Raw genomic sequence first — 11,623 nt, 5'->3', positions numbered from 1 at the left:
AGCAATCATAACGAAGATTACCGGAATAAACCCCCTTCGAAAGAAACCCCCTTCCATAAAAACGGAATAGCGGAAAAAAAAAACTTTCACATTTTGCATACGCGGAAGAAACCCCTCGCTAGTTTTGCATAGGCGGAACAAACCCCCTTCGAGTTTTCAGACAGGCGGAATAAACCCCCTTCGTGTTTTCAGAGAGGCGGAATAAACCCCCTTCATAAGTGTTAAGTCTTTCTCGCAGAGGTAGTAAAATCCCGACTCGAACAATTCCCCAACACATCCGTTTCAACCCGACTCTATTACTGCATGCTTGCTACTTTTCAAGTTTATATTCATTTCCCGATAATCCCGTTTATAACATTTTTAAAGCACTTTCTGGTAAAAATTAACGATAAAAGCTCTCAATAATATCTTTAACACAAACCTTGCCATTTTTTCTCTTGTATCAAATAAATTTCGGCATAAGTGACTATTTATAGACTTGATGAAATATTCCCTCCGGACATGCATCAATCCCCTGATGTGTGCTTGTTACAACGCTCAATACACCCACGCTTTCTATGCTGCATAATTTTCGCGCCCTTTTTATTGAGAAAAGAGTCAACACAAAATAAAATTTACACTGCAAAAATATTTCTTCAACGTTGCGGTAACATTTACATTCGGAAGTGTGTTTCGTATTAAAAACGCGTTAACACGAACTTACGGGAGTGTGTTTCGGATTTACAGTAAAGAAATGTACCGGCCGTTTGTTCACAAGTTGTTAATGAAGGTGTTAATGATACACACTAAATATTCAATCTGTGAAACTCAAACATCGCTATCGTGATAATTGAATGAAGGTGCGAAAATCTGATTAAAGGAGTGTACCGGCCGATCATGACACAACTTCTCATCATTATCTACAATAGCCGGTACATTAAAGGACCTTTTATATAATTAAATGAAGGTGCGAAAATCTATTTCCAAACTGTTATGTGCTGAAGAGATGTACTAGCCGTATGTTCACAAGTTGTTAATGATGAGATGCTCGTGTGAATTTGTCTTGCACTCGTTTCAGTGAGATTATACCATTTTATATGCGTTTACTTGTACTAGATTGATAAAAATTACAAAAACACAAAATTAGCGTCCAGAACCGATAGTGACGAAGATATTTCGTACATATTTTCCTTCAATAACCGAAGCATTCTTCTTTAAAAAATTGAATCATGCTCCCCGGGAACTTTCTGAAAATTAAAGTGAACTTCTGTAAACAATTACCGTGCGTTTGAATGTAACTAAATCGTCTGGAAGGGGGTTTGTTCCGCTATGGGAGGGGGTTTCTCCCGCCCATGCAAAACTAGCGAGGGGTATTCTGCCGCCTATGCAAAACTAGCGAGGGGGTTTCTTCCGCGTATGCAAACTATGAAAGGGGGTTTCTTCCGCCCTGCCGTTTTAAGCGACGGGGGTTTCTTCCGGAGGGGGTTTCTTCCGTACACCATAACGAACGACTCATTGTGATCAGCACTACCATCAATACCTCTACCATCAACACCACTACCATCAACACCACTACCATCAACACCACTACCATCAACACCACTACCATCAACACCACTACCACCAACACCACTACCATCAACACCACTACTATCACCACCTCTACCATCAACACCACTACCATCAACACCACTACCATCAATACCTCTACCATCAACACCACTACCATCAACACCACTACCATCAACACCTCTACCGTCAACACCACTACCATCAACACCACTACCATCAAAACCACTACCATCAACACCACTACCATCAACACCACTACTATCAACACCACTACCATCAAAACCACTACTATCAACAACACTACCATCAACACCTCTACCGTCAACACCACTACCATCAACACCACTACCATCAAAACCACTACTATCAACAACACTACCATCAACACATCTACCATCAATACCACCACCATCAACACCTCTACCATCAACACCGCTACCATCAACACCACTACTATTAACACCACTACCATCAACACATCTACCATCAACACCACTACCATCAACACCACTACCATCAACACCACCACTATCACCCCCTCTACCGTCAACACCACTACCATCAACACCAATACCATCAACACCTCTACCATCAACACCACTACCATCAACACCACTACCATCAACACCTCTACCATCAACACCACTACCATCAATACCACTACCATCAACACCACTACCATCAACGCCACTACCATTAACACCTCTACCATCACCACCTCTACTATCAACACCACTACCATTAACACATCTACCACCAATACCTCTACCATCAATACAGCTACCATCAACACCACTACCATCAACACCACTACAATCAACACCACTACAATCAACACCACTACCATCAACACCTCTACCATCAGCACCACTACCATCAACACCACTACCATCAACAATTCTTCCATCAACACCACTACCATCAACACCACTACCACAAACACCACTACCATCACCACCTCTACCGTCAACACCACTACCGTCAACACCACTGCCATCGCTATTGTCATTGCCATTACCATCGCCATTTATGTCATCATTGTCATCAGCAGCATCACCATCACCACAGCTATCATTATAATAACCACTGTCATTGTCATCACCATCATTGCAATCGTCATAACAACCACAAACTCCGTCCTTATAGTAACATTACCTTTAGTATAGAAGAGCGATACGTTGAGGTATTATTATCAAAGATGTAGTAGAAGTAGATGTGGTTGTTATAGTAGATGCGTAACATCAGCATTAGAGTATTAAGTAGTACAATGTTGTAGTATTATATGTGAAAGCAAGAGTTGTTATTGGTGGTGTTGGCGATGGTGGTATTTCTAAAAGCAAAACATCGAAAGGAACACGTTTAAATGAAACATGTCTCGCTGCTCAAAAAGGGAGAATACTCAAATATAATGTCGCAGTATTAGTAAAAGGGTTGCATTTCTTTCTGTATCTGTATTTTTCTTTAACTCTAGAAATGCAGTTATTGGATTTTTATTTAAAATAGTTGGCAAAATATTTGGCAACGCTGTTCTCCCGTTATCATATGTCTTACTTGCATTTAAACTCAAATTCAGTTTTGTTTTTTAAACGGATTTGTATGCCTTTATTTTCACAGAGGTGTGTTAAGTACGAATAAACAAAGAGACCTGAAGGAAAATGTAAATTTCGTGACAAGCGGGTCGAGTCCCAGTAAGTTACTCACTCTGTTTTGGTCTTAAATGACCGTTCGTTACATAGTTTGTTTCTGTATTGGCAAAGAAAAAACATTGCTTGGAACCAGGCACACATGTTATCTTCAGTATCACCAATACTCAAAACGACATGTAATTGTTGGTGTTATAAAAATCAAAACTATCCCTGCATTAACACAATAAAAACAAAATGTATATACTTAAAAAGAGAAAAATTCACGAAAATACAGCACTATAGCAGAAAAATAGCAATAAAACATTTGATTTAAAAGCGTATAGCAATATAAGCAATATTTTTTCTTGTTCACGTATCGTTATGAAAGGAGTGAGAATAAGTGTGTTTGCATAATGGAGTTTTAAGTATTCATCCATTGTACTAAATAGATTTTGCCGAACACAATATAAATAAACGGGTCGGCTTCTACACATTCACAATTATTTTAAAAACGGATTGACACTGCCTTTAAATTTCAAAAATAGAAACTACATCTTAACCAGTAGGAGAGAAAACAAATGTATGTCCATATAATTTTGAATCGTATAAAACAATCGGTACATTACATAAGTGCAATTTGATTTAATATAAATGTTGAGTTATTGAACAAGTAATGCATATAACGCCTTGGTGTGCGAAAGATAAAACGCTTGAAGCTGAGTCCTTAAAAAAACACAAATATGTAATTAATGTCTCTTTATAAAATGTATCTTATCCGGTCCAAAAGGTTGCAGCGAGTAACCAAACAAAATATGCAAATACAACTAATTAATTAATTCGCCTAGGATCCGTTATGGAGCAACTAATACTAAGAGTATGATGGCGAACACGGAACTGGAGAAGAAATGGAAAAAAAATATAAATAATTCAGTCGTTTTGAAAGGATTTAAAATATTGCTTGTAACATAATTGTTGGAGGTGGCGATAGCGATGTATATATGAGTGACTCCTGTTGTACAAAATCAATACATTTTCGAAGTTATTTTGTATGCGTAGATTCTACTTGTCGTTATTTTGTGTCATTTTTGTGTTTTATCTTGTTATCTTTTTTAGCTATATCAACGTGCAAATGTATCGATATGTAAAACGCAATGACGTCAACGCGATGACCTTTTGTCAGAGTGTTAACATCTATTTGTGGCAATGCCCTTTCTCTTTATCTCTATCAAATTAAATTAAAAAATAAAGAGTGATATACCGCTTTAACTCATTTCATTTCACTATAATTATATGATGATTCTTGTGTTCATATAATAAATACTCTAGTCTCCTATAACTCGATACTTTCGAGAGGCAGCAATTTATTATTATTATGCTCATGTTTTATTGTAAGTTGTGATTATATAAACTTGTATGCTGATGAGACTTTAATAAACTAATAAATTTTCCAATTTATTTCTTAATACGCTGATAGCACTGCTTTAGTTTACCCACAAATTGGTCGGGATATACTCATTTTAAAAAAGTCCTGAACAGAAATATTAAATATAGATTTTTCAACGAGCGAGGTTACATACATTGACATTATTTTGTAATCATGAAGTCGGCATTATTAAATATCATAAATAACTTGTGTCGCTTTAGCCGTAGACAGATAATGGGCGTTTTGAAGTTTATATTCCTTATGTAATATAAATCTAATTAAGATCCCCAATTACCGTTGTGATTTATTTTCATCCGTGTCAAATGATCAATGACTTAATTATGCGCCTATCATACTGTCAATTCAAGGAACGCTGAGCATTTCCCGTGTATCGAGTGATCGCGATTTATGTGCCCTTTCATTTTTACACATCGTTTTATATGTTTGAAAGATTCGACTTCGCGAGCCATAGCAATGGCTTGACTGAATTTGAATGTTGCATGTATATGTCGTGTTCTGAGAAAACTGGGCTGAATGAATGTGCGTTAAGTGTCGTCCCAGAAAGGGATGACACTTCCCGCTTTATGGTATTTTTCGTTTAAAGGAAGTCCCTTCTTACCGAAAATCTTGTTAAGGCGGAAAGTGTCGTCCATGATTAGCCTGTGCGGACTGCACGGGCTAATCTTGGATGACAATTTACGCACATGCATTATGCCCAGTTTTCTCAGAACACGGCTCATATTATCTTTTTTTTTCTTTTAAATTTGAACAACGATGAGTCAACTTTAATGATTATTTTAATTGTATGTTTTGTTAGTAATAATGGGCTAACTATTTGGTTCGGTAATCTTTTCAACTAGTTTAAACTAAACCTATATTGCTTTGACCGTTCCAAGTCGGTGACTAAAGCAGTCATCATCATCATTTGTCAAATGTCATATTATATATGCTAGTTTGTACTGTATAAGCAATAAGACATTCGCGTTCAACAAAAGACGAACGGTTCTCCAGGTGTTTTTTCTCGTGTTTCACGTGTTTTATATTTTTAGAAATGGCATTTTGGTGGATATTAGGAAGTTGAACAATCTAACAACATATAAAACCAAAGCATATTTGTAGGTTTGCTCTTGAATTAGATTTTTTTTAACAGTGTTAGACGAAAAAAATGATAATGAAAAAATCATAATATAAGTGTAAAGCGACGCCCATGTCGATTCTCTGTTTAAGTTTTAATTTTCAATAACGTAAATGTGTTCTTACAACAATAACCAGACATCTGTCATATGACATATGATACAAGATAGGTATTAATGCAAAGCATCAAAGGCCGTTGGGAATTTCAGTGTAAAGGGCACTCAATGAAGTTACATGGAACGATTTTTTTACTGTAAATATTAATGTATTGGCCGAGTATTTTAATCAAAATAGAAAAATATACTGGTATAACCATTATCTATGATTTTGTGTTATAACCCCCAAATAACCATTATCTATGATGTTGTGTTATAACCCCCAAATAACCATTATCTATGATTTTGTGTTGTAACCCCCAAATATTCAATAGTTCATTTTATTAAAATTGGTTTCTTTTTTTTTACTGGCATCCGTGTGCAATTTTCACTAATGGAGCAGAACTGTGTAGGTTTTAAAAAATCTGCGTAATCTCACAAAATGCGCATTGATAGTGTCACCTAAAAAGTCCATACCAAAGGGTCCATACCACTTGGTTAATAATGCGTGTCGCGCTTCGCGCTCTATATGTGGTTCTTAAAAAAAACTCCGAGGAGTGCTTGACTCTAGGGAAACGGGTTGCTAGGACACAGCTCCTCCTTGATAAGCGGCTGCTCCCTTTATCACAACTCATTGTTACGATCAATAATACGTGTCGCGCTTCGCGCTCTAAATGTGGTAGGGATAGTACTTAGGGCCTATGATTGACAGCCATAAACAACAACAAAAATACATGCAAAATAGATGTGTTGTTTGCATTTATTTGTTAATATAAAAACACGTGTATTTTTTTAAAGATATTTAAGAGTTGTAAGAAATTTTAATTAACGTTGTCACAACGCGGCATCCATTAATTTTAATAAAAATGTGCAACGTTGTATTTAGGTCGCATTTAAACGCAGTATTTTTAAATTCTATTTAAAATAATATATTATATATCCATTTGGTTATAGCAAAATTGTTCAGCCCTTGAAATAGAATGGTGACTCTTATTATCCACCATACCTGGATTTTTAAACGTTATATATATATTAAAAATATATATTAATATATAATATAATAGTTATTATATAATAATATATAAAATATATATAAAACTATAAATTAAATAAAATATAAAATAAATGCTCACCGCCTGGGAATCGAACCCACCTCATCCACTACACCACAGAGACTGTTTAATATTTCAGACAAAAATGTTGACTATTTATTTAAAGTTTCACCGGTTCGCGTATTTGCCCAGTCCCTGTGTTTAGCTATTAATTAAAAGAATTAACTTTGCATTTTTTGGCAATAAATGTTGTTATAAATATAATAGGCACACATGCAGTACTTATTTACACTAATTCACACAAAAAATCACCACTATGCAAGATATTCTTAAAACAAAAATGTATGCATTGATCCGTACAATAACTGCTCCTCCCATAAGCGAAAAAAAATGCATTACATACTAGTCGCCGCTCTCCAGAGCGACGCCAATAATTATGACGCATACTGACACCTGGATTCTAGTACCGTTGAAATGTTGTCAATATATGTTTCCTAGAAACTACAGGATATATATCTTGATAAATTAATACCGCAGAATACAACACAAATATATGCATGTGGTATGAAAAATGATTTATAATTACACCAAGCCAGTTACTCTTAATATTTTCAAGATGTATAGTTTCGCGTTTTTAAAAAACTAAATTGTGCAAAAACCTTCACCTCCAATAAAATTGTCAATGTATTGAATCCACCATAGAAATGACCTTTTAATTTAAAGTATCAGGAACGCTGAAGTAAACGTATTACAATCTCCAAAATACTGCATAGTACTTAGCATGTACATGAAATCATTTGTCGGGTAAATGCTGCCGAATACCTTATTTGTAAGGCGTAGTTTGAACGAATAATAGTAAGCACAACAATATAGACCGAGAAGGCCGAGAAATTTCGTTAACACTACGTTATAATACCATTTATTTGAATGCGTATTTCATTTGTGTGTTCCGATGACTGGTTACAGCCGGAAGTTTGAGCGTCTGGGGACATCAGTCGGATTCACATTGGGAACGTGTTGGTCGGTAAATTATTAGACGTTGTCGGAGTATTTTGCACTGTTTGTGTACCCGAGGTAGAATGCGAACTACATCTTAACTAGTATTGCTAATTTATATTAGCAAAGTAAACTAACAAGCATTTTCTATAAAGGACATTGCAAACAGCGTAAACCCAGATGAGACGCCGCATGATGCTGCGTCTCATCTGGATCTACGCTGTTTGCTTAAAGGAATTTCTGTAAGAATTGTTCTAAATATAGAAATAAATATACTAGACATCCCAAATTTTGGAAATAAATTGATCCAACTTAGAAGGATGGGAGAGTCCACCAGGCATTAATGGGTTAAGAGCTGACATCTAATGTTTGAGTATCAAAACGATCATGCATATAATGTGAAAGTGAAGAAAAAAACAGCATGCAATTCCAAGAAAGAAAATGCTACCATGTTTCACACTTAAATATTACAGACAGTACATAACATTCATTGATAATGCGAATTTAGTTTTAAATAATAAATATTTAATGATAAAAAAGTTTTTAGTTTGCGATTGTTCTGGAGAAAGAATAACAGGCAGTTATTTTATGTTTATGAAAATAAACTTATGATGTTAAAAAGCTACCTTGCCAGCTCTTAACCCATTTATGCCTAGTGGACTCTCCCATCCTTCTAGGTTGGATCAATTTATTTCCAAAATTAGGGATGTCTATTATATTTATTTCTATATTTAGAACAATTCTTACATAAATTCCTTTAAGCAAACAGCGTAGACCCAGATGAGACGCCGCATCATGCGGCGTCTCATCTGGGTTTACGCTGTTTGCAATGTCCTGTTTTCAGGACGTTAGGCAGTCCTGCTCTCTTTGGGAAGGATAAAAGCAGCTGTGTTCCTTTCCCTCCGATTTTTTGTCATAGTTATCCCATTTATTCCTAACGTCTAGAAAAAAGGCCTTGGCAAACAGCGCAGACCCAGATGAGACGCCGCCTGATGCGGCGTCTCATCAGGGTCTGCGCTGTTTGCTGAAAGGAATTTCTGTTAGAAATATTATAAATATAGAAATTTATAAACTAGGCATCCCTAATTTTGAAAATAAATTTATCCGATTTAGAAGGACGGGAGAATGGGTTAATGACCACTGGAAGAGTTGTGCGTACTAATAGAGAATACTATGTTTGTTTTCAAGGGTCCTTTTCACGTTTTGGTGAATTGACAAAATTAAAATAAATTGTTTCAAAATTGCAAAGTTTCGTTGTAGTTATGATATTTGTGAGGAAACAGTAATACTGAATATTCAACATGCTAACAAATATCCATTACATGCATATTTGAAGTTTAGAAACCTGAATATAATAAGCGTTGCGACGCGAAACGATTGCACACTTTGGAGAGTAATCTCTTGCACGACGGTCACATTACATTTACCTCTGTGTTGGGCTCAGAACGGACTTTTGTTATGAAAGCGTCTCATTCATCACGGTGCCTATACCACGTGACTTTTTAAGATCTGTGTGGGGAGTTAAATGTCAACAAAAGCACGACAAAGGTAAGATTTTTAAGGATAACTTTTTAAATATGTCATCATTATCAATGGGATAAAGTGCAGAGCCCGCTCATTCATGAGCGTTTTCTTTAGGTATCATGATTTTGTAAAACAAATGAATTTTTTTTTCAGTAAAGTGCAACCGCGCGTTTGAACGGTTAGAAAAAGGTAGGATCAGTGTGGGGACATTATTTTATTATGACACAGAAACATCACCTCTCGTGAAAAAAGCAATAAACTTTATGGGCGGAGCTTACACTATATCATTTTGCATTCTTTTTTCAGGTTTCTTTCATAGATTTATGAAAACAAAATCAACAAAAATATTCTAACAGTAATATGATCTGTGTGGTATACGTGTTTAGAAGGATCTGTGTGGTATCCGTGTTTCTACAATTTACGGATAAATTGAGATAATAACGACAATATATATATTTTTTGATTAATTTCAATTATTTCAATACAACAATTACTACTACTACTACTACTACTATTACTACTACTTCTGCTACTACTACTACTGCTACTACTACTACTACTACTACTACTACTACTACTACTACTACTACTACTACTACTACTACTACTACTACTACAACTGCTCGATTGGTCATTGTCGGCTCGGGTACTACTTACATGTACCCCGGGTACTCTTAAGTATACTTACATGTACCCCGGGTACGGTAAATATACATAATCGTACCAGGTTGATATTAGACTGTACCCGAGTCGTAATCCCGCCTAAAATCCGATGTCGTAAAACGCGCTACCGATTATCTTTAACAAACTTCTCTTTAAAAAAAATTGTGTCAACATGCTTTGTGAGTATGAGTTTCGATAATATAGAGGCCTTTTTACAGAAAATTGACATAAATGTGAATATAATTAATTTCAAAGTAATAGCCGACAACGACCGATTTAGCGTTAAATTTCCCGGGTACGTTTTAGTATATTTACCGTACCAGGGGTACATGCAAGTATACTTAAGAGGACCCGGGGTACATGCAAGTAGTACCCGAGCCGACAATGACCAATCGAGCACTACTACTACTACTACTACTACTACTACTACTACTAGTTGTAGTATTATTAGTAGTAGTAGTAGATCTATTATTATTTAAAAATTCATTCATTTCAGTAATCACCTATTTGGCACTAGTGAGCGGACAAGGGGTAAGGGAAGAAAAAACAGAGGAAACAGTTTCACGAGACAGGAATGCTAAACAGAAGGGGACACTAGGAGTAAGGTGGGAGCGGGCGAGACGAAACGATAGCAAAATGTTGCCAACAATAAGAATGCGGATAGACGAACACAATGGACATTTTAATTTTGACACAAATTCTGCAATAGAAATTGTGTCAAATATTACACAGGTTGACAAAAAGCAAAAAGCAAAGGCATGTTCTTTCCGGAGTAATACGTATGTTTTAAAATCAAATTTGGAATTTGGAATACAAACTGATAAAACAGAATCCACCAGACGTATTGGCTTGTCATTTTGTTGTTATTTAAAGTTTAAGGTAAACAGTATGTTTATTAAAAACAAAATACTGGTCATAGTAGAAACATATATATATGTGTGTGTTTGTGTGTTTTATTTCATATATGGAATTCATATTGTTGCATTAGTTTATTACATAGTATAGATATTGACAATCATTCGCCATGTGTTGGTGATAATGTCATGTTATAAATTATGTCGTTGTATTCAGTGTAACAAATGTATGCTTATCTTTAGCGTTAATTATTTTGAAGAGAATATAAAAAGTAAATGAATAAATATTATATTATATGATTATATATGTACGATTCTCCTCTTGTGTTGTGGATGGATGCACCTCTGAAGAATGTCAAGACGTATTTCGAATTAAGGAGTATTGTATTGTATACACAACCACATTGCATACATTGTTTACTGTCAATTACCACGGCCTAGAGTAATTATAAGCAGGCAGTTAATTATGTAGAGCAATCGTGAAAATCCCTAGTATTAGAAACCCTGGCTGCTTATAATCGAACTAGCTCGTGACAGCGGTATTTAAAATTGAAACCAACGAAAAAACATCGCAAAACTTTAATCAAGTTATAATTAAAAAAGAATCACAGATTCGATAATACAAATCACAGATGCGATATATTAATGAATAACGTAAATCCAAATTATTGCACAATTATTTGAGATGATTTCAAACACACAAACG

This window comes from Dreissena polymorpha, chromosome 6, assembly GCF_020536995.1.
Source record: "Dreissena polymorpha isolate Duluth1 chromosome 6, UMN_Dpol_1.0, whole genome shotgun sequence".
NCBI classification, from domain to species: domain Eukaryota; kingdom Metazoa; phylum Mollusca; class Bivalvia; order Myida; family Dreissenidae; genus Dreissena; species Dreissena polymorpha.
The sequence above is the reverse complement of the archived record's forward strand: the minus strand, read 5'-3'. Positions refer to the sequence as shown.